Source organism: Phoxinus phoxinus, assembly GCF_949152265.1.
Source record: "Phoxinus phoxinus genome assembly, chromosome: 23".
NCBI classification, from domain to species: domain Eukaryota; kingdom Metazoa; phylum Chordata; class Actinopteri; order Cypriniformes; family Leuciscidae; genus Phoxinus; species Phoxinus phoxinus.
This window is the reverse complement of record NC_136898.1, coordinates 1100001-1125247: the sequence shown is the minus strand read 5'-3', so window position 1 is coordinate 1125247 and position 25247 is coordinate 1100001. Positions and strand designations below refer to the sequence as shown.

Sequence of the window (25247 nt, the reverse complement as noted above, 5' to 3'; positions counted from 1 at the left end):
AAAATGAAATTCCCAATTAAGCCTGTAATATGTGTCAAAACACATTAACTTGGCTTTAGCTCATGCAACATCTTGCACTTTGTGCAAGGCCCAACATTCACAATAGAGTTACCATCCAACCTCATGGGTCCAGACGTCGAGTCACGGTCCACCCTAATGATGTCGCCCCGAAGATGATGGCCTGATACAAGCACCGCACATTAAATCAAACAGGCAATGGAGTTAAACAGTGTCAGACAGAGTAAACGTAACTGCGCTAACAGCCTGCACAACGAGAGCAAATAGGTAAATGCTTGGTGCTAATTACAGCTGACAGACCACTGGAGTGTGTTTCAGAAAAAAGTAAAGGGTCAGGATGAGGTATAGAAACACAAATTGATGAACACACTCACACACAGACACAGCATTCACAGAAACCACATCGATAATGCTTATTCTGTGGTCTGGGGACATGCATGGCAGAGTTTAAATAACTTTAATGAACCTGATCTTGTTCGAATTGGAAAAAGAGGCCCACACAGGGCAGCATTTATCAAGCGGATGAGGACTCAAGACATTACTCAAGATATTGAAGTGCTCTGTTCTAAACCCTTGTGTCTAATGCCTACATAGCCAGTTGCCTTCTAACTAAGGCAGCATCCAAATTGCAAAGAAACTTCACAACTACAAGAGAAAAGAAACAGGTAGGTGTCTGGACCCACGCGTGTGAACGTTAACTGTACTGTGAATGTTGTTCTATGTGCTGAATTGTGCACAGATTACTGATTTGACTGATTACTACATTGTTTAAATTAATAAATGTTTCGCTAACTGTGATTTTGTATATGTACATTTATGAAATGCATAACTTAGACATAACAGGTCACTCTTAATTGTAATGTGGACTTTCTGTAAAGCTGCTTTAGAAACGATGTGTATTGTGAAAAGCGCTATAACAAAAAAAATGTGAATTGAATTTCGGCACACAAATCCTACTCCTCACAGAAAGCGTACAGGACTCACAATTGATTCGGGCATGTTGCAAACAAACATTATTATGGAGGGGGAAAGTCCTTTTAATTAGACTGAGTTGTATACGATTTTGAAAACTGTCCTTTTTTCACTGAGCTTTACATTGTGCCACTGCTGACTAAGAGTCTCTGGAAAAGAATATAGCTTAAAAGGCATTATAATTAATCTGCATAGCTTTTAAAAAAATGATACCTAAAAAGCATGATACCTTAAAATGCTGTCTGAGTAGGTAGCTCACTTGGTCTTGGAACAGAGCGTGTCTGCTGTGCGTTTCTGAGGACGGCAGGGGTTCTGTCCCAGTCCTGTTGTGCTTTTATGAGAGCACTCTGGAGCGTTGCACCATTTGTCTCCCAGTTGCTTCCAGGAAGCAGTTTAAAAATACACTGTGAGTCTTCCCACAATTATTTTATGACATAGGGAGTTTCAAGAGACACAAACTTGCCTCTTTTTATTTCCCCTTTTCTTCTTTGTCTGTTTTGGTGACGTTTCACCCACAAACAGTCTTACTGAAAGAATCAAGAGGGTTAACATCATCACACTGGGAAAGAGTCACTGCTTTGTGCTGCTGTGTCAAATGTCTTTTTCTGTGGTCATTTTAAAGGGCAAAAGATAAGAAAAGTTCACTGGAACTGTCTGTCTCTTTCCCCCTCCTGCTCGTGATCCACTCTGCATCCCTCTGGGCCCTTTCGAGCAGCGGTGGAAAACGGCCTAAAAAAACAAGTGGTGGAAAAGGTTTTCAGCAAGTTAATTACAACAGGGTGAGGGCTGTGAAAGGCCGCATTGTTTGTGTCAGGGCCAGTCAGCATCAAAGGTCTGATTCAGTCGTGTTCAGCGCACCTCAAACCCCGCTGGGCTGGACGGCGTACTACGTTAAACACCGGCCTTAAAGACGCCCTTGTGGCTATTTGCTGTTTTTCTTCAAAGTGATGAAACAATATTTGGAGTAGCAGAATAAACATGATGAGAGGTAATGGGCCAAAGGGGAGGAAGGGCGTCACGCAGCTCGAACCCAGTCAACGGCGTTCTTGTTTGCCATGTTTACTCGGCAAAGAAGAGTCCGGGAGATTATCCTTATCGGGACTTTTTTCTTCTATTGTGGCACAAACACAACACACCATAGGAGTAGGGCTGCACGATTAATCGCGATTAACCCGATTTGGATTATTATGAAATCGCAAAGGCTGCGATTATTTTTATGCGCAGCTTGTCAGTGATGATCGGCTCTGTAAACGCTGCTGCATCTGAAAGCACTGCGAGTTTGAGTCGCTTATAACGTGCATTTGAAAAAACAACACGCGTCAAACATCTTTCCAAACATGAGAAGCATTTATGAACAAAACAAAAGATAATCATCAACATTTAATAAATCAATCAAAGCATTTAAATCTTCTGTTTATTCAGCTACAGCGATAGTATGATGCCGATAGGGATTTCCTGGAATGAATACTTCTGCGGGGCATATTTGGCGTGTGTGTGTGTGTGTGTGTGTGTGTGTGTGTGTGTGTGTGTGTGTGTGTGTGTGTGTGTGTGTGTGTGTGTGTGTGTGTGTGTGTGTGTGTGTGTGTGACGCCCTCTGGAGTTCAGATGGAGCAGCATTTACTACCGATCACAGAGCCGTACTTCACTGACAAGCTGCGTATAAAATAACGCAGCCTTTGCCAAATCGCGTGCGGTTTAATTTCGATTAATCGTGCAGCCCTAAAAAGGAGTCAGATGATCAGGAAATTACATCATGAGCATCCTAAGCTGAAGCTGGCAAACAGGCCGTCTTCTGTGGTTGCATATAGCATGCGAATCTCCCCGGAGTGGACTGTGGGCAGCGCCATATGTAATGGAAACCAGACTAATGATACAAAACAACAAAAACAAAGTGCAGGGAAAAAGCTGAATGTCATTAAAAGATGCATGTGTGTCTATGCTGGGAAGCAGACTGTTTATACTCTTATTTCATTCTGGGGGCAACAGTTACATCCGTGGAGCACCAGAAACTATGTGAAAACATTACACATTCTTATTTTTTCCTCTCGACGTGGCACATTTGCAGACGCGCTGTACCTCGTACTGTGAAAAGCAATTTGTGTTTTGGGCGGGTCGTACCTGAGTCCCAATTATGTTATCAGAGACAAAAGCAGCCGCTGTGGAGAACAACGTTGTTCTCTGGCAAATTGACTCTGCAGTGATTCCCTTTCAATTTTCTTTCCTGTGATGACCTATTTCCTGTTAAAACAGGAAGTTAGAGCGGGACACAAGCAATAGCTAGTCCTATGCAGGCGGAGATAGTCCTATAAGTGCTTATTCTAGAGACAGAAATCTGCATTTGCCACTGTGAACAAGACGAGTCATTAGTGTAAAAGTACAGGTCTTTTGCTTCGGAACGCATTTATAATCAATAAATGCAGCGTTGTTTTAACAACTTCATAGGCTTCAAACTAACTCACACAGATGTCCTGTCAGATGCATGTGCTGTTTATTGCATTTGATGCATTTAGTATTTCCCTTTTGCATAAAGGGCTCGTCCTGACAGCAAGTGAGTGTCCGTTAAACTTCACAGACTTCCAAACCTAGGTACGTGTGTAAGGATTTTTGCATACCGTTAATCCCCTGTGAGTCATAGATGTTTCTGCCCCATTTTCCTGGAACAAAAAAGCTAAATCAGCTTTTAGGAGTACACTAACATATAGATGTTGGCCTTAAAGCTACAAACCCAAATAAAATGGTCGTATTTAAAGATAATTTTGTAAAATAAACTCTTGCAATATTGAAAAACAACCCCCCCTCACATGCCTCGCTCAAAAACATAAGAGTGCAAGTAGACGGCGGGGTCACGACTGAACAGATGTCTGGAATAAGATATGACAGCGGGCTACAAGAACAAAAAGCATTGCATGTTCTGCATCAAACGCATGTTCTTTAGATGGCACAATCAAAGGACAGATGATTAAACTCGCCGTCGCCCCACTGTGAGCGGGCCCAGGGTGTATTTGGGGATGTAATTACAGGACTGGAGACTGGGTTAGATCACGCCGGAGGAGTTTTCCTCTCTGGCACTCACCTGCATCACATTAGAAGAGATGAGAGAGCTTAGGACAGGGAAATGAAACTGTTTACCCAAGAGTCACTCATCAGTAAATCAATGCTAGACAGGGCGGCCCATGGGTTCTGGCAGGATATCCTGACTCTACGACTACAGGACCTGCTGTGTGTGACCTGAGGTGGGTGTTTTAAGTAGGAAAGTATACATACACGTTGTTATCTTGTGATAATAGACCGCAGTAGTGGACCGCTCTTGTGACAGTTCTTGATCCAAAACAAACAATTACGAGATGAATTGACACATTTTGATTAAAAATTGTAAAGATAAAAATGTGACCCTGGACCACAAAACCAGTCGCAAGGATACATTTTCTGAAATTGAGATGTATACATCATTTGAAAGCTGAATAAATAATCTTTCCATTGATGTTAGGATAGGGCAATATTTGGTCGAGATACAACTATTGAAAATCTGGAATCTGAGGGAGCAAAAAAAAAAATAATCGAAACATTGAGAAAATCTCCTTTATAGTTGTGCATTTATGTTCATGATTGTGCTGCATTCACTCACAAAAATACAAGTTTTATATATACGGTAGGAAATTTATAAAATAACTTCATGAAACAATCTTTACTTAATATCTTAATGATTTAAGTAAAATATCCTAATGATTTAAGTAAATTAATTATAGAAAAATCTATAATTTTGACCCATACAATGTATTGTTGGCTATTGCCACAAATATACCCGTGTGACTTGTGACTTGGTTTTGTGGTCAAGTGCTGCCATCAGAATTTTAGATGTTGAGAAGATATACATATGAGTAGGGATGTATATGTACATTATTGTTTTATATTTTTTATGTAAATGTTTATGTTGTATTGGTGTCCTTGTTTGTGGTGTATAGTGAAGCCAAAGAGACATTTCCACTTGTGGACAATAAAGGAACTAAACTAAACATAAAAAAATCAGACGCTTGCTAAAAAGCGATTTTGTTTGTTTACCAGCACATCATTTGGCCATTAACCAACATCAGAGAAACCGTAACATGCAAATATGTTGTTAAATTATTGAAATATTGACTTGAAGGGCTTTGGCTGAAATAAAGTTTGGGAATCCTAAAGCATGGAGAATTATCTAATCGAATCAAAAGTATTTTCTGATCAAACACCACTGCTGTCTTTTATGTTCGAATGCTACAACATCCCATACAAGACATTAAACAAACAACTAAACATTTCAGCGAGAGAACTAGAAAGACTGCATCTGCCATTTTCTCATTTGCTCCAATTTTCTGAGATCAGTGTTTTTAAAAGCAAACTCATGACTTATGAGCAGAAGGACTTTTCTGTGCTAATTCTTGAAGGAAATCTGCAGGGCATTAACACATTAAGCACTCTTAACTTGCCCTGAAATCCTAAATTAGCCAAAATATTTAATGAATAAAGCGTTGAATTTATATAAACAAACAGGGTAAGATAAAGTTTGGCCTGCTTATGACGAGTCAGATTTAACGCTGCTGTTAATGGGCTTAATTAGGCGTCCACGACGTAACCCTGCTCCAAGATTCCTGATCCTGGGAAACGGAGGCGGCTAAGGAAGGGACTTTTGAATAGGATTACAGGAGACTAACATCACTCAGACGCTCCAGCAAAAACAAACAAGGCTTTGAAGGTGACGGGCGCCGAACGGGGTCCTGGACGCTGGCCGGCGCACCTGACAGAGAGGACACGGCCACCGACAGAATAAACAGCAGGATTAATGTCGTTCAGAGCGGATCTCTCCCACGGATACTCCCAGTTTCTACCACTAAGGGATTATCTGTCAGAGCCTGGCTGAATCACCGAACTAGACACCCTCGGCTGTCTCTGGTCGTTGGCACGGCTCTCACTCACTGCTTCTTCAGGCCAGATCGGTTTATCATTAACCCGCCCCACCGGTGAGTAATGCGAAGTAGACAAGGACAATGACAAAACGACCTTCTGTCTGTGCGCGAGATGCCCGACCACCCCAATGCTTCAGCGCAGGCATATCTGATGACCCCCCCATCCCTGACAAATCCGCCTCCAGGGAGCTTCCCAGACACGGATACCCCTGTCCGTTGTAATTGATCATTGGACGTCAGCTGGCAGGTAGAGCTCCGGGACCTGTGAAGAAAGAGGCTGGGGAGATAATGATTTAAGTGACTTTGTAGAGGTCAGAGGTTCGAGAGACGGAGGTCACATGGGACTCTTGTTTGGTTTACTTTGTCAGTGGCGAAACACGCCGGCGTTCTTTTGTTCTCGGACATCTCTGTCTTTGCACTTCGTATTGACAAAGAAATCTCTGCTGCGGCAGAACTACGCTTCAGCCCATCATTATAAATCAGCCTGTTAAGAGTTATAAAATTTTAAAGAGCTGCTCTCTGGATTCACTCAGGGGTCTCCATTAAAGAGACTGGAACAGATGACGGCCAACACGGCAACAAAGCGAGCCATACATCTCTTCCAGAATTACCTAGCAACTCAAAACACACTCCACATAATTCCTTAATGAACATTCCTGGTAGTGATTGATTCATCAATGCATGTTATTCTGAAGAGAAAAATGTGCCTTTATAATCTTTCATGCAACACCTCTAAGACCAGCTTCTATTCTTCTGACACCACCAAATCCTCTTATTGTATGTCTTTATGCCATCCAATCACTTCCTGATGGATAACATCATGTGTTTGTGGTTAAATATCTTATTTATCTCATAAACGCATCACAATACAGGGGAAAATGGGTATGATTTTAACATCATAAAGCCTAAAAGAACGTATCCTGAAAGTCCCTGTAAACATATGTTTGCATAATTTTAATTGTGATATATTTTACAACCAAATTGTCATTTTAAAAATTAAAAACAAATATAAACTAAGATAAAGAAAAACGGCATGATGCTAACAACGCCATTACAGGAATTAAAATAGGTTGTGAATGGCATGAAATTGAGACTTTTTAGCCTTACAAAAAAGGGAATGTGGCAGAGGTTAAGAGTGTCACATTTCCATAAGATAAACTGCATGACACTAACAATAAAACAGGGATTGTTACTGTAGTTCTTGGACACGTCCCTAAACTACCAACCATCTTGGCAAGCTCTGTAAAACTGTAAGGCCTGTAACATGTAACCAGATCTTTGCCACAACGCCGTTTCTCACAGAGAATCTCTCATCTGTCGATAGAATGCATGGCGAGCATCATGTAAAGTGAGACGCAACCATCTAGTGATTATATAGCAGCAACCCCCCTCTGTATGTACACACCAACCCTATTAAACGCATTCCTCTGTCTACATGCCCAAAGCCACCAAAAACAAAGAGAAACATGAAAAACATCAATGTGTAAGATGCACGACAGGCTAACGTGTCCTTTTTTCATATGTAAATACTTGATACTTGTTTTGACGAATTGCTTTTGGATAAAAGCTTTTGTTGAATATTGTTGGCTCTTTGATGAATTGCTTTTGTCCCTCTTTTGTAAGACGTGTCTGCTATAATGCATAAATGTAAGTGTGTCATATAAATGCATTTAAAATGTTCAGTATAGAACATCTTGGGTTCTTGACTAAATTTTAAAATAACTCTTTATGCCAAAAAGGTTCTATAAACCGAGAATCTTTTTTTAATGATTACTAGAGATGCTCCGATCAGCATTTTTGGGGCCGATCACCGATTCCCGATCACCAAAATCATGATCTGCCGATTGCCGATCACAGAATGGCAGAGGAATGGGAATCTTTTATCTATAATCTAGCAGTTTGTACCATTTGTAGAAATGAAACTAACTATGAGGTGGCAAGAACAATTTTTTTCTGAAACAACCAATTATGCAAAACATCCCAAAACCAGTAGGTTGTTTATCAGACAGAAATTCATGAAAGAACTTTTGTAAGTCAAATTTAAGCCCGTTTTAAGACATTTTAAGAGCATACAGATTGAAATTTAAGACCTACACGACGCATTAACAAGCAAAAAACAAATAAAATTAGCATCAATATGCACTTTTTGTTTACATAAGCATTAAAATAATAACATAAAAAATATGGCTAGATTTTAAAAGTGTCTTGTTATCTACTAACATGGACAAGTGCAAATAAAGTTGACAAAAAAGGTCAGAAGCCGCTTTGTAGGCTACGACTACTTTTTTGCTACTTTGTAATGACCTTCTGCGACCAGCGTTTCTGGAAATTAACAAGGGTAAAACCTTTTTTAGACCAGACTAAAGAAATTTAAGACGTTCGATGCCTAATCATTTTAGTGGTGTAAAAATGCGGTTGGTGGCTTCCACCTCGAGGGATTTCAGAACGACATACATTGCAAATGGCTATTTTTTGTCGGACACTTTGAAAACCTTCCAGACGGGAGAAGGAGAACTCATGTTGCCACTGGCAAGCTCCGGTCTGCTGTTGTGTGCCCGTGCGCCGCGCATGCAGGTGGAAAAATTTATGTCACATGATCGGCGCTTTTGGGGTTCGCCGATCAAGCTATTTTTTGCCAATATCGGCCGATCATGATCGGCGGCCGATCAATCGGAGCATCACTAATGATTACCATAATACTTTAATGTTATTAAAAATGTTTTCTAGTGATAAAGTAAGTAAAGTAGATGTTTAGTTCATACAATTAAAATAAAATAAAAAATGCATAAACCAATCCCATGATGGGAAAAAGTTCAATATATGAAACGCCTGATGGAACCCTTTAAGATTCAATGAATGCATGAATGTAAATGTGAGAGTCGCTGTAAATAAACCACTGGTAGTTAGCTATCATTTTAGTGTCCAACTAATGAAAGGCAAAAGTGTTAAGTCGTTATTTTTGCAATGTAATTTTGGTGACACTAGAAATCACCTTTAAGCTTACAGAAGCTGCTTTACAGTAAGAGAGATCTAATGACGTCACGCAGCTATTTTCAAAGTTACAGGGAAAGAAAAAAGAGAAAGTCTTTCTCTAAGCAGCAGTGAAAAATGAGAGCAGGAGATTATAAGCCTGGTGTGGTCTTCGGCATATTCTTGGCTGTAAGAATGAAGACAGATAGCAGAGGCATGAAGGGCTGGAGAAACCGGAGGGGAGGGAGGAAAGAGAAAGACGGAGAAAAACAGGCCGCGCTGTTGGGCGTGGAGCACAATAGGGATGAAATATGGTGGCGAGCAGAAAGATGCTGATTAGTGGACGGCTTCCCAGAAAGATCTACCAACCCAACAACTGAACTCCTCCTCACAAAGATGCTTTCCATGGCCGCCTGTGGCTTTCGAGGGAGATTTTCGCCCCGCGCTCCCATCCCTCCATCCGGATCGGCCCTTAATCTGGGTATCGGGAGCCTTCAGGCCTGCGGAGGCTGCGATTAACAACGGCAGGGAGATTGTATGTTCCTAATAGTTACAGCCTTCAAGTGGTGTAACGCAATTACAGGGGCTGCAGACGAACGGCTAATGTGCATGCAACTAGCTCCCTGATATGGATCAGGTATTGAGTTGGCTGTTTTTAATTCACTTTCCAGCACAAAAACGGGGGCATTAGTTAGATTAGACGGGCTTAGGATGGGAGGGGTGGCGGAGGGCAAGTGAATTTGTTTAGTGCTGCCTGTCAATTACCATCTGAAACCTTCTGCTGAATGGTTATTTATCTTCAGAGGTGAGGGGAAGGGGGAAAAGACTCGACAGGACAATACAAGGCCCGAATACGATTAATAAAGAGACTGTCCGTTGTTGACGAGGGCTACTCACGACCGTAGGCGAAACCATTTGGGTTATGATCATCAAAATGATGTACGAGGCAACATCCAAACCTTCTTCGTAATGTATTCTGATCGGGGCAGGAAAGTCTGGGCAAGTGCAACATTGCTCTCTACAGCGAAATAAGACAATACGCAAACTAGAAGTGCTTGCAGGGCAGCAAATGAATAATATTACATTACGGGTAAAATAAATAAAAAATGTGCTGCCTGAGGAGATTAATAGTACTGTGCAATATGGATGTGTGTGTAAGAAAGCCAATCAGTTCAGAAAGCAAATTCAGTAGAAAAATGCATGCAAGAAATATGGGCTGCATGATTTGTGGGGGGAAATCTAATTGTGATTTTCTGATAAAAAATTGTGATAAAAATCAAAAACACTATAATATTTGTATTTAAGGCGAGACACGGCAGGCAAAAACATAGTTTTTTTTTCACAGGTCAATTTTGAGATTTTGGGCTATTTGTCTTCAATAACATCTTCTTTCAGACTTGTGGTGAAAAAAGTCCAAAATACACATTTAGGTCTTTATTTTACTAACTTTGTCTATTTGCGTCTGTAGATTTCTCCGAAATTCAACAAAAGTTGGCGTTCTAAATCAACGCGCTGCTCCGCGATCTCTCTCTGCTTCCTTTAATCTCACACACTTCTGGAAAGCTCTCTCTCTCCTGTACAATGCTGTCGGATCCAAATATGGTCATTTCCTTTTAATCAGTAACCAATCATGAAAGTGCAATGGGCATTTAACCCTAAAAGCGAAATCTCATTGGCTGATGTCAATTTCTGACACCGTGATTGGTTCAGATGCATCACGTGACGTGCTCTGACATTCAGATGTGTGTGTTTGGCTGTTTTTCTGCTCAACTTATAAACACAGCATTTATGGCCTTTGATGTGATTTAGGTGGATTGTATTGTTGTTGCTAATGATGTGATGAGATATTGTGTCCCTAAATAGATGTTTCCACTAAAAAAGTCTGATTTTTTACATTACAAATCTTTAAATGCCTTTTTCTCAAAATGAGTTTTTTGTCATTCTCCAGTGACACATCTCAGCCGATGTACACCAAACTTTCCAGTTACACACTTAGCAGTATTCTGAAGATATGTTCAGAGGGATTTGTTAATAAATCATTCCTGGCCTGATTTATGTGACATTTTAATAAAAAAAATATGGCGAAAATCGATTTTTTAAGGCTATGGACAGTATATTTAGATTTCCTAGGTCATGAAAGCATATATCCTGAAATCCCTCTGAACATCTTCTTTCATCTTGTGTGTAATCAAAATGAAAAAAGAATTTTGCACCTGGCTTTATCATATGTTCAGATCTATCTACCGAAAATATATGCAAAATTGCACATATTTAATGAGATAATGCCTAATTTGCATAATTAAACATACAAATTTCAAAAACTTGTAATACATTTTTTTTTTTAACTTGTGTAAGTAATCAACTGAGGAAGTTTCATGGTGATATCTATTATTTTTAAATTGTACCCTATTCACCTGTAGTGTCTCGCCTTAAAGGCAGCAAAAGTATAACAATAAATGATGGGTAAAATATATATTTTATAAAAGTATAACTCAGACATTCAGTTATAAACCACACCAGGCTTATAATCTCCTGCTCATATATATATATATATATATATATATATATATATATTATATCATCACTTTGATTTTGAATGGTAAGTTAAATGGAAAATGCGAGTCAGATTTAGAAGAACAGCAGTTCGACTGAGGTTATTGCAAAAAAATTAATAAGAATAAGTCAAAGGAAATTTCCATACAGTGCTGCCTTGCAAACACTCATACAAGTGCCATAATACTTATGTACATAATACATAAAGCTTGGGAAAATTACCGGCTGCACAGAAGAGTCGTGTGGGTTTTAGATTCTGTGACCGGCTGAGAGAATGAAAATGAACAAATGATCAAAAAGCGCCGCAATGTACAAAGAAACAATGCTGCCGAAATCTGCATATGGCCTACATTTCTTTGTTTTGAGCACACTTAAAAACCTTGATGACTTTGTTCTTTCCTAAAAAACAATTATTTTATGAGCATCAAAAACCATTTCAGATCCAAACGCACATTGATTGCTCCATGTATGGAAGCGTTTGAAATGTTCACCTTCAGGGAGGCTGGGAAAGGCCATGCGAGACCCTAGTTAACAAATCATTATCTGCTTCATCTCCTCCATATCTGGTGAGAAACTCGAACCGGCGTTTTCCCCCCCGCTCACAAGCGGCTCTTACAGCACATTCAGCTGGCTAAATAGAAAAGAAAATGGGGCTACTGTTTTCACCTCCAACCCACACGCACACATAATCGCAACAATATGGGGGAAAAATCCAGGCATGGGACGCCACGCCAGCTCAGTGATATAAAGTTACTGCGGCTGGAGGGAAAATGCTTTTTATCATTTGCAGATTACACAACACAAGGGACTTTTCTGTAACCCCGAGACCACCGGGACAATGAGCGACTGTGAGTGATCTGAGATACACTTTTAAAATGGCCATCACAAACTATCAGTCACAGACTCGCAGTGCGTCAAGGCACATTTCACTACAGCGCTCGTGAACCTGAGGACAGACGAAAGCAAGGTAAAGAGACTCAAGGACAGAGCCGCCAGCCTCAGGAACACTTGAGACGAAATGACTAGGGCTTTGCCGGTAAACTAGATATTTTTTTTTTTCTAAAGAAAAAGAAACAATTGTACGTGAATGCTGTTTTACGTGAATATTATATGACACGAGTGAAGCACAAAGCTTTGTTTACAAAAGACATAATAGGATAGAAATTAAATGTTACATTGAAGCCATGGAAACATTTGGTTCGTGCGTCGAATGAGAAGTACGTCACGTGAGCTGATAAATGTAAGATTTGTCGGCTTTGGATTATGTTTTGTGATCTGGTCACGCGATTATCAGCGAAACAAACATCTCGTCTCTTTCCCAAATCTTCACTCACGTCTCGCCCATTCTCACAGGATTATAAACTTTTCTTCCTTTGCTTCGCTTTTAATTCGTCATACAGCGTTTCTTCTACTTTACCGCAGTAAAAATTTGAATGCCTGCCTAATATGAATGGCATTTGTATGTGTCCGTGTATGAAAAAAAAAGTGTCCTAAATGAAAACTGTGAAACCCAATGTCACAAAAAAGACTTGTATAGTTGTATTATAGTTCATTTTTCAACTTTAAAGTGTTAGTTTCTTTCGTTCGAGATTTTTCAGTTTTTTTCTAATAAAAAATCTGAAAATGTATTCTCTTTTTTTTTGTTTTTATCTATTTAAATTCTATTTACAAACTCACCACACACAATAATGGTCAATAACTGTAATTTGTTGAAAGCTAATCTTTTTCTGAAAAAGATGACACCTTGCACATGAAGATTGTTTTAGAATTTTACAGTCAAAAAATCTAAATATGTGAAAAACACCTATTTTAGCTTCAGGTTCTAAAGGGTTAAATAATATGTACGTTTCTTATATTATTTATGTTACCAATATTTACTGATATTTATTTCAATGTTTTACAGGCTGTGGTGTATGTTTCACTGACGGAAGTGCTCGAATAAACACATGCGTCTGTTACAAAATGGAGGTTTAATCCTTGTTTATTATTATTTTTTTATATATATCCCCCCTCCCCCCAACACGGTGGTAAAAAAACTCCCACCGTCACAGCCCTAGAAATGACGGAGGTCCTTCTCTGAGAAAGGCTGGTCTTTCTGACTTTTATACATCAGTCAAGCCTCTCGTTATTTGGTCCCTCTCTGCGATATCGACTCCTTTCAGATAAACGTCTCGGACTGCCCAAGACTGGCTCTCAAATGTCACTCATTTCTATTTTACGAGTTGTTTACACTCTTGAGAGTCTGAGCAGAGATTGTAGAAATACTATCATGTGTTCTGTCAGGCACAACTGAAAACAAACAAAGACAAAAAAAAGCAAGTCCAGAGCTAAAAAGAGTAAATACTCATGCCTATATTTCATGTGCCTACGTCGCTAAAACTCAACCAGTGTGGAAACAAACTGCCAGAATGAGAAATCGGCTGAAACCAGACACGGCATGTGATTTCTTGCGTTCCCACTAAACGCAGCACAAAAGAGATCAGATTTCCACACAAAATCATTTGCACATGACAAGGAAGGGGATGAAAAAGGAAACATGTATATGTGCAAGGGGAAAACGCCAGCTTTTGAGCTCAGCAGTGTATTGTTTTGCAGACTTGAGGTTTTGATTTCCATATACAAATAGCAAGAAAACCAGTCAAGAATAGCAGCGGTTAATGTATCCGAATATGCCTTGTTGGGTTTAGGAAGAAATCAGAGAGTTATGCTATCCTAGACTCCCCTCATTCGTCCTTCCTTTCCTCCTGTTTACTCCTTTTTCCTTTCTGGCCCAAATCATTGCTTTTGTTGGCGCAGAACCTCAGCGCTGGAACACGGCGGTACAATAAAACATTTCCCTCACAACAACAACGATAAAGCACAAAAATGCAACCAGTAAAGTGCAGAACTTTTGCAGTTTTATTGCAAGAACAACCATGTCGAGATTTACTGACATGTTTTCTCACAAATGCGAGAGGCAAAAAAGTGTGCGGCGGGTTGAATTTATGTGAACGGCTACTGAAGGAAAGCATTCAAGGGGCTGTAAGTCAAATCTGACAACTCCCTGAAACGGCAACAGTGCGTTCGGCACTTCAGACTCGTGAATGAGCGCACCGCTGTTCCCTTTAAACAACTCACTGGTCCAGCGCCAGCCAGAAACTGGCAGGGTCGGCCCAGGCTTCGACACATTTCCCGTGTCATGGGTGAATCCCTGCGTTTCCGTGAGAGTGTGTTAGAGACGCTTAATGCACGGAGAATCAGCCAGCACTCATTATTGCACTGAGTTTATGACCCCTGACTGACAGAGAGAAGCCGCCAACTGCATCCTGCAGACAGAAGGAGCTAAAAATGTCACAAGTTAATAATGAATGCACAGGCACATACACATTAGCAAACTGTGGCAGCGACACCAGGGGTGGCGGTTTCATTCCCGAATCACGGAGTGAGTCATTCTAGATCATGGTAACTGTATATTATGGTATAGTTACTGACACTGCAATTCCACTGAAAATATTTTCTGGATATTAAAGTCAATAAAACATTTGGTAACACTTTTAAATACCTTAGTTAACATGAACTATACTTCTTCAGCATTTATTAATCTTAGTTATTATTAATTTCAACATTTACTAATACGTATTAAGGTCAAAGGTTGTGAGTTAACATTAGTTAATGCACTGTGAACTAACATGAACAAACAATGAACAGCTGTATTATTATAAACTAACATTAACAAAGGTTAATAAATACTGTAACTAATGTATTGCTCATTGTTAGTTTGTGTTAATTAATTCACTAACTAATGAATCTTATTGTAAAGTGTTACCAAAACATTTTACATAAAGAAAAAGTACTTTATCATTTAATTTAAAACCCTGGTATATACATTTGATCATATTATATTATACACTGAGGTTTTTTATTAAATATTAAATATATGGAATATAAAATAAGGCAAAAACAGATTCATATTATAGAAGACTTTTTAAAAAACTAAATGCCCAAAAAAGTTATAACAAAAAAAAAAAGTATAAAAAATTAAATGGCTATTATTTTAGTTTCATATTTCTTGACATTTCCAGTGAATAAAATGTTTTACTAAAAGAAAAAGTACTTTATAGTTTCATTTAAAACCCTGGCCACAAACCAAAAGATTATTCCTACAGACATAAAATCAGTGAAATAATATACATTTTTATCATATTATATTATACACCCTTACCCTTTAAAGGATAGGATACTGCCCAAGCGATTTTTGTAACTTTTTCTGAGAAGGTTTTTTATTAAATATGAAATATATGAAATATAAAATAAGGCAAAAACAGATTCATATTATAGAAGACTATAGAAGAAAAAATACCCAAAATTATATAAAAATGTCTAAGTCATATTTGAAACCATAATAAAATAGCCAATATAGCCAACATATTAAACCTGTGACCGCACTTTAATTTAAATCTATATGAATGCGCCACGCTGTGCGGATACGAGTCTGTTGGCTGTAAACACACCGTCATGCTGCCCATCCCTAACGAACACTAAAAACACACACAAGCTTTTGTGCACAAAGTCAGAAATGGCTGCTTTCACTCGCTCCTGTTGTCAATAAACACAGTCACTTTATCCCAGTGCAATGCTGACTCACCACTTCATCCAGCCATTCACCACTTCCATTACGGTTCCTATCACTTTAGAAGAGGATATATTATTTATCTCCTTCCCTGTCTATGTTTGGAGGGCCTCGTTTGGGCCGCTGAATTGTTGAAGTTTATTATGGAATTTTCCAAGTGCCCACAGGAGAGGGAATTTTCACTTAGCACTGATTCCAGCACTTCTGTTTTAATGGGCTTTTTAAATGGTCAGATTTAATCAGAGGATTCCGGCCTGACGTTTTTCCGGTGTTTTTCCGTCCCCGGGTGATTTTTATGATGCGGCAGCGAAGAATTAAACGCAGTTTTGGGGTTTGGGCTTGTCCCACTGTAGTGAAGCGTCCTCATTGAGAGCCCCGTGATTAACGATGTTTAACGCTCTCATTGGACACCTTGTCTTTGGCAGTTCATCTCAATGCCCTCCATTCTTGTAGGTGATGGTGGTATTGTTATGATATGGTTTTCCCCACGGGTACGAACGCGGCAGGTCATGCAGAAAGCCTTCATTAAGGAGACTTACTACTGTACGATTCTCAATCGGGCTCCTGCAAAATTAGCCCCAGTGAGCATGGCCCAGTTAAGCACTCGCGGCTCGCGGACCCTGGGGAGACGGCCTGGAGATGTGACTGAACATGAAAGTGCTGAGTTTGGGTTTACCGAGTGATATCACACACAGATAAACTAATGGTCCAAACACAGAGCAACTGCTTATACATGGAAAACAGAGACAAACACACACCAAAATGAAGAGAACCACACCAGAACATGAAAGCTGGAGTTTTTGCCTCTGAAATGCTGCGACATGAGAAAACACAACAAGCAAGATTATGAATCATAAAACTAGTACAAGCCAGATAGACTCTCATTACTTCGTTCTGCACTAGATACTCAAATGCCAAAACGAGAACGCAAGCCTCGAACGGATCACACAATACGTGGCTCTAATTTAGCACCTCATTTAACCGGCCGAAAAAACAACATTAAACATTGACATTGTGACACACACTCACTGAAGCTTTCCCGTAATGGCCCGCACAGTTTAAAACTCTGCTTGGCAGCTTTGTAGATAACTAAAAAGAAGAAATATGAGGGGAATTATCCAGAAGATTGATTCTGGAGAGATGAATGCGTGGTATTCATGCATCTTTATCTGACAGGGTTTGTGCTCTCCGGGCCTTGGGTTTAGTTATTCTCTCTGACAAAACATGTTTGGGCCGGGTTGAGGATCTGTCAGACGGAGAACGCTTCATCACTGTCTGACGCGAGCTGATCCAGACGCAAGGGTCAGTCTAAAAGCCCCAAATGAAGAAAGATAACCTGCAGGATTCCCTCTGGAGAGCACATGGGGTTCGTCTGACGTCTACCCATTTACTTTCTTAACAGATAAAAAACTCTGGGGGAAATATATATATTTTTTAAGTAGCTTGAAAAAAAAAGGAACATTTAGTAAGACGAGTCGGTTTATTATTTCGTCTGCACTGAACAAGAATACTCTAATTATGTTGGTAACAAAAGTGATTTTATTCACCTTACTTAGATACTTAACTCAATACCTGTCCAACTGAACAAAGTTTGCCAGTTCCCGCATGCACTGAAGCTTGAAATAATTATATGGTAACTTGATCATTGCTTTACATTTTGCTGGATTAATTTATGCTGAATTAAACACATTGAATTGAACATCCCACTCGCACTCGTCCATATAGCAACCAGTATCAAGGTTTATAAAAAATAAATGCAAAAGTATCATAGAATGATCCCATGCAACGTATATTCCGTATATTCCAGGATTTAAATAAATGTAACGTATTATTTAATGAAAATCTTAACATTGGTCATTGTTTTTTTTTCTTGCATGTCATGAGAAATCAAGATAAATAAAAATGCAATATGAATTTATATAGGGTAACACATTTTTATTTTAGGGGGAAATATCCCTTTAAGGTGAACAACAGTTTTCAGTTTTTAGTTGAGGTAACAATTTTTTTTTTTACAGCATCTGGTTGTGAACAACATTTAATATTGACTAACCAAGAGCTTCCCTACTACCCACAAAACACCTGTCCATGATCATAAAAAACAACTGTAGGTCTGTGCATTAAACTTAAAGCACGACTCAAGTAAAATCAAGCTTAAAAGGGGAGCCTGGCCTGAGGCAGCGTTTCTCTAATGACCCATCAAGGACCAGACCCTCAAGTCCCCCTTTAAGCTCCGACTTTACTGCCAAGTCAACAGTAGGGCTTGCATTGACCTCTTATCATCTCTCTGGCTGCATGGGGCCTTTAATGGAAAGCAGAATCCAAAGGAAAACCTCAAAGTACCAAGTAAATGTATGTTCTTGTTTAAGCCCCATAAAAACAGGAAAGCACAAACATTTATCTGTGCTATGCTTTCATCTGCTGTCTGCCGAGCTAAAGAATAACAGAGCCAGGAGGCTGATAAAGTGAAGATAGGAAATGGAAACGCGTGGGTCTCATGTTCCCATGATTCCAGCAGGGCAGTGATTGCTTGTCCCGGCCTCCCTCTACGGTGAACAGCGGTGAACAGCCCTTTCATTACACAGGACTTCTACATCAGTATGCACAACAAAAATCCTTCCCATGATGGTCAATTTGGCCGGCGGACAAGCGTCGTGCATTAGCTAAGAATACTAATAATTTGACAAATGTAATCTTAGAGGCTTTCTGGCTATTTACAGAACTTGGATAGGATTGGATTGCATGCATTTCTTGGTCTGACATACAGATTCAACACAGTGTCGCCTCTAGTCAAGTCACCTTTATTTATATAGCGCTTTTTAACAGGAAAATAATGCAAGAAAGTTTGTCTAGAAAAAAAAAGAAGTCATATAAGGCTTAATGTGATTTTTTTTTCTGCCATACTAAGAGAAAATAAGAGCTTGCTTGTAAACTCGCTCGTGCACGCTGTGACAGTATCCCAGCAAGCATCTTGTTTGATTGGACACCACTTTTTGCCTACAGGGAGAGCCATCACACGACAGCGGAGCTAAAAGCAAAGTGTTTCTGGTGGGACCGTGTGCTTTTTATAGCCGCGGCCCATGCATGCAATAAGCGAAAAACGATGTTCTGCTATTATAAGCCACAACGACAAGAAAAAAAATACAAGAACAACCATCCAATATGACAAAGCTTTTACTGCAGGACTGTTCAGGTGTTACAAGACAAATGATGCAACATTCTGCTTCATTTAAGAAGGTCAGAGGTTAAGAGTGTATTTTCTGCACCACTAGAGGCAGCAAACTAAATAATGACTTTTCCAATATACTACTAAGAATATGCATATCTGTTTTTTACTTATTTTATGCATCACTACCACAGTGACGTGAACAAACCCACAACACAAAGCATTAAACTTTGCAAATACACTGCTTTTTCTGTAACATTTTACAATAAGGCTCCATTTGGGAACTATGAAAAATACTTCTAAAGCAATTTATTCATCTTACTTTATCTTGATTTCAACATTTACTTCCAATGTATGTTTATATTATTTAATGGACCCGAGCTGACATGATTTAACAATAAACAGCTGCATTTTAATCAACTAACATTAACAATGATTAGCCTAATAAATACTTTAACAAATGGACTGCTCATTGTTAGTTCATGTTGGTTAACTAAAGGGACCTTGTTGTAAAGCGTTACCGATTTTGTATTATTTCAGTCTTTCAACTTCAACAGTGTTAAGGCCTGTTCACACCAAGAACGAGAACTACAAAGATAACTATTACGATAACTATATTACGGTCCACGGCAGTGGACGATATCGCTCAGGTTATTATATTCACGCACTGCTGTTTTGTCATCTGTTGCGTTCGCGATATAATTTTTCTCGATAAAACAATATCAAGAGTTCGATAAATGTTCGGTTTATGCAGCAAAAGCAGAACGAAACTCATTTGAACCGCGCGCGCCACACGGGCCGTTTATCCGCTCGGCTCAAAGTCCAAACGAAACGGCAGCGCGAGCTCACTAGCGGATGCATTTACTCTGATCGGTCTCGGTCACGAGATCAAGTGAGAAGCGCTTGAATTCAGCGAAGAACACAAATGTCTCAGTGATTTAAACCAGTTTAAAGGCAGATGAACAGCGCTGACGAACAGGAGAAACACTGCGCAGCGATACAGTCAGAAGGCTTTTCCGTCCCATCATTTACCACGGATTTACTGTAACGTTAGCCTAGTGATATTAACTGCACTAATGGAGTATAATTACAGTATTTAATAATGTATTTAGGCTACTGTTTTTCATACAAATACCATAGAAACCATAAAGTAACATTTTGCCATGATAGTGAGGTGCTGTAGTTTTATCTGTGGTTATCATGATCTAAATGCATGATGCTGGATGACCAATGGTTCATTTGAATAAAACTCAAACAGTCAGAATATTACATTTTACCAAATAAAAATTAGCACATGCAGAAACTAAGAATTTTTTTTTTCTATTAAGATATTTATTTTGTTAAGGAAAAATGACAAATGTTTGAATGTTCTGACTGTGAATGTTCACCTGTTTGGCAAGTGTTTGTCATGATGTGTTCTGAAAATAAAGAGCATTTAAAACCACAATTAACGCTCTGGTTTCAACAATTTTTTACTTAGGAGCAAAAATCTGCCTTTAAACTTGAAAGAAATAAAGATTTGACATTTATCGTTATAATTATCGATATCGACTGATACAAAAAAAAAATTGTGATCTTTTTTTTGGGCCATATCGCCCAGCCCTAATTCCAACTATCTGGTTTCTCTGCATCGTTATCGTTAGTTATAGTGCTGTGGACTCTGCTAATCTTATATATTAAGATAATTTCTTTAGAACTAAGATCTTTATATTTATTGTCCTTGGTATGAACGGGCCTTTCCTTGCCATTTCTTTTTAACTTCATTTTGGGAAGCAATTTCTAAATTTCGAAGCCGAACGAAAGTACAGTTCGGTGCTGCAGAAAAATTACACACTTCAAAATGTCACGTCTGAGCGGTTTGCGTGGTCGGACAGTGGCGCCGAACACCAGCAGGGCCGGTATGTGGTCGTGCACATTTACGGCCGGGCGTCGTCCGTTCCCAAAAGACGAACTCTATCCTTCAAAACTGTAAAAAGAGGCGTCACTCTCCTCTCCATAACTGCCCTGAGTGAAACCCCTTGACTGGTAATAACTCTCATCTCTCTCTCTCCATTTCCTGATCACAATTACCCTCTCCATGAGGAGCAGGGACTGTAAATTACATTTCTCTGATCCTCAGCTATAATTGGACACTGAGGATTCTCCGAGCAGCAGCCTTTCTGTAAGTGGAAAACAAAGAGGCTTTGAGCGTTTGGGTTTGGATTTCAAAAACGTGACTCATTACATTAAAAGAGAAGCGTAACACCACTCCATATTGAAGAATACGTAAGGTTTGCACAAGTGGACGGTGCGTCCGAGTCATTTTATAAAAGAGATCTGTTGACAGACAGGTCGGTCACTTCTGCAGTGCAATGCTTGAAGTATCTCACTAATGGACTGATAATAGAACCCAGTGCTGCACTTTGATGCTTCCCCTGTAGTTTACAGGGTGACAGTGTGTGATTAATTGCACTCACTCCACTCCCCGTTCGCTTTTCCTCTTTTTTTGCAGCGGATAGAGTCTGTCATTGCCGTGACTTTGCTCGCTCACCTACTTGCACAGCTGGATACGGTGCGATTCGCCCGTAGACAATGCAGAACGCACACTGTAATACATCTTTTACACAGCCAGAGCGCGACGTGACGTCAGGAGAAAAGAGCTGCAACCTCAGCACGACTTTCACAGCAATTATCACGAAAAAATATCCTCAGCACGGGGGAAGGCCAACAAACAGCATGTAATGCTGAAGTTTCTGATGACGCACCGTTTGGCTCGACCTTACCTTCACTAGCACGTGACTGTGTTAGATCTCATTTTCTCCCACTAAAGCTAAAAAAAAAACGCTCTTTGAAACGCTCTACATCATTGCATCCTGAGGGAATTACGATATACGGTGGCACTAGGTCATACTATAGTAGCCGCTCGGCGCACAATGCTCTCTTTGTGTTTCCAAACGTATTTGGAGAACAACCATGATGACTGTAACCTTAGTAGCGCCCATGAGACCCGACCGTTAGGCAATGAGGGAAGCGGTTAGAGTAATGATGATCGCAATAACATTCTCACTTACACTGAATTTTTATGCTTTTTGAGCATTGAAAATATTTTCATACCAATAATACCATTAGGCATTCATAAACAAAGCTCAGAGGACACATAACACACAGAGTGAGAGGACGGACATGGAAAAAGTGAGCTCACGCTTTGACGCACCGTTTATAAACGCTAATTATGTGTATAAGAGAACAAACAAGGCCTTTGTGCGCATAAAAAGAGGATCGAGCATTGCATATGGATATACTCGGATTCTGCAGAGAAAAAGCGTGCATGAAAACAAATGTACAAGAATGGATTATGCACGTTTGGGATCTTCTGCTTTCATCAACAAAGGGTCTGCATATTCAAAACGACAGCCGATCTACTTCAGCCTCCGAATCCACACGGCCTTTTTCCGTTAAAGAGGATGACAAGATTGTCTTTTAAGTATTGTCAAGGGTTCTCAGGGTCGGGAAGCTCGGTTTTATCCCCCTCGCTCCCTCTTGACATTCACAGGCTCTCTTATTCATATTCAGGCACTTGTGGTGGAGATGTCAGTGATTTTACTGTACTTGATTCAGGCACTTGCTCTTTATCGCTCTCTTCTCCTCATCGAAAGGGCCAAGAGAACACTGGGACGAGTGGGAATTCACACACTTAATTAAAACAAGTGCATCGACAGTGAAAAATAGGTGGATACGGAGAGAAAAGGAGTGCGAGGGAATTTTTTTTTCATGCATGCAGAATCGCTGAAACTATACTTTTGGCCGGTTCTCCGAGCACTAAAAAGATCCCCATGTGAACCGGAAACGTGTAGCTCATTAGTATCCCAAAAACCTATGGGCCATTAATTAGTCGCAAACAATGTTCTCCCTAAATATCGACTTCTTAATGGACACGAAGAGACTTGGTTCGTGTTCCCATTAGAGTCGATGGCATTGGCCTCCGAGGGCTTCTGGAATCGGGCTTATGTCATCCTGCGATGCCCTTCAGACACTGGAGCAGGATAGTTTTTCCTCATCCTTTCCTTGTTCCTCATTAACTATGCACAATTGTCCAGGGAGGTTTCGCTAGACTGGATAGGGTTTCTAACAATCTGATTCCTGACGTTTTTGGAACTGCAGTGAGAGCCTGAAGCATGCAACACAAATAGCACTTTTTCACATAATAATAGTAATTTAGAACAGAATAAATGCGCCATCTTTGGCATTGTGTGTGAGAGAGAAAAAAACATTGAAAAACACTGTCAAAAAATGAATTGGACTGTATAGCCTTTACTTCTTTGTTGGCAAGGCGCTTAATTTTAATTAATTGGTAACAGTCCTTTCCCCCTTCTTTTAAACAGTGGGCCAGAGATATTTTACAATTCCTAAGTTTGGAAAAAAAATGCTGGGCTGTTTCAACCCAATTTTGGGTTAAATATGGACAAACCCAAACGTTGGGTTAAAAATGTAATTTAAAAATGTAACCCAACGGCTGGGTTTGTCCATATTTAACCCAAAATTGCAGCATTTTTTAGAGCGTAAGACTTAATTTAAGGGGCTCCAGATCTAAGTTCACTGTCATGTGGCGTCCTTTCATAAATTATCTTCAAAAACAATGATAACTGTAAGAGGACGAACTGATGCTGGTGTCAATTTTGGGTCAAATATGGACAAACCCAACTATTATGTTAAAATTTGTATTTAAAAATTGAACCCAACGGCTAGGTTTCTCCATATTTGGCCCAAATTTGGGTTGAAACAACCCAGCATTTTTTAGAGTATATGATTTACTGATGTTATTCTTTCTATTTTTTTTTTCTTTATACAATGTAAAAGCACAATGTCTGTATGTATGCTGTGTTGTTGGTTGTGTTGATGTGTGAATATGTTTGTTGATTGTTGTTTAAACAAATAAAAAGTCAGAATAAATGATGTCAAAAACGACAAGATCAGTTGAATCCAGTCCATCTGAGCACTATAACTGCATGTAAACCGCTGAGGGAGGGTTAAAGTCAATGTCAAACACCGCTCGGAGGAGATGCAGGTCTTTGTGCCATCCTTTCGTGTCAGAAACATGGCTGTCTGTTTACTTGTACTCAACAATTATTCAGCGAAATCCCTTTAATGGACTCCCAGCACTGAACGGACACGTTTAAGAAGGCTAATGGCATCGGCACTGGAGTGTCTGAGATATGCCACAAACACAAACTTGAAAGCGTCTTCACCGTTGAGAAACCACTTTTAACTCACCATGTTGTGCCCGGAGGAAAAAGCACTTAATTAGTTCATTATAATGCAATCAAAGCATGCATCTCTGAAAATACAGCAGAAATAGTCAATCGCAAAATAATCAAAATAAATATTTATTTTACTCTTAATAGAAACAGGGAATTTGGGTAAATTGTCAATTCAAACACTTCATAAACAAAATGCCAACAGCACCATTCTCACAGAATGAGGCCATGAGTGATATTTTGATATGCAAGTAATGCAGTTTCTCTAATTTCCTCAAAATATTACCAAATTAACTTATTTTATTTTTAGTGGCATAAAATGACCTATAATATAAAATATCTTAAGTTTAATTATTCATATGGCAGAGATTCACTTGGGGGAGGGGGACCCTAGTTGGGGACATACTTTATATTTTTAAATGTAGATGCAAACAAAATCCCATCATATTAAGATGTATGAAATTTGCATTACGTTTGGAAGATGTAAATCCTCTTAGATTATCAACTGGAACTTGAAATTTACTCCATATGCATGCATTTAACTACGCATATTTAAACTCTGTTATTTATATATATATACCAAACACACAGCATGTGATCACTGATTTACAGCAAAAGAGATCCGCTTGAAAATAGAGATAAAATCCTTTAAAAGCAGAAAGCACAACACAAATGCCCTGTAAAAAGATGTCAGCATTCATAACAGGACTAAAGACATTAACAAGCAGGATAAGCGTGTCGGGAAGGTCAGTGTCTGCGCATAAACAACGACACACTCAACAAACGTC

At 39.4% G+C, this 25247-nt stretch overlaps 1 protein-coding gene across 1 annotated transcript in view; it reads right to left on the bottom strand.

Annotated features, from left to right (window-relative positions):
• unc5cb (unc-5 netrin receptor Cb) overlaps positions 1–25247 on the bottom strand; it is a 185171-nt gene that overhangs the window by 158580 nt on the left and 1344 nt on the right. The window lies entirely within an intron of this gene.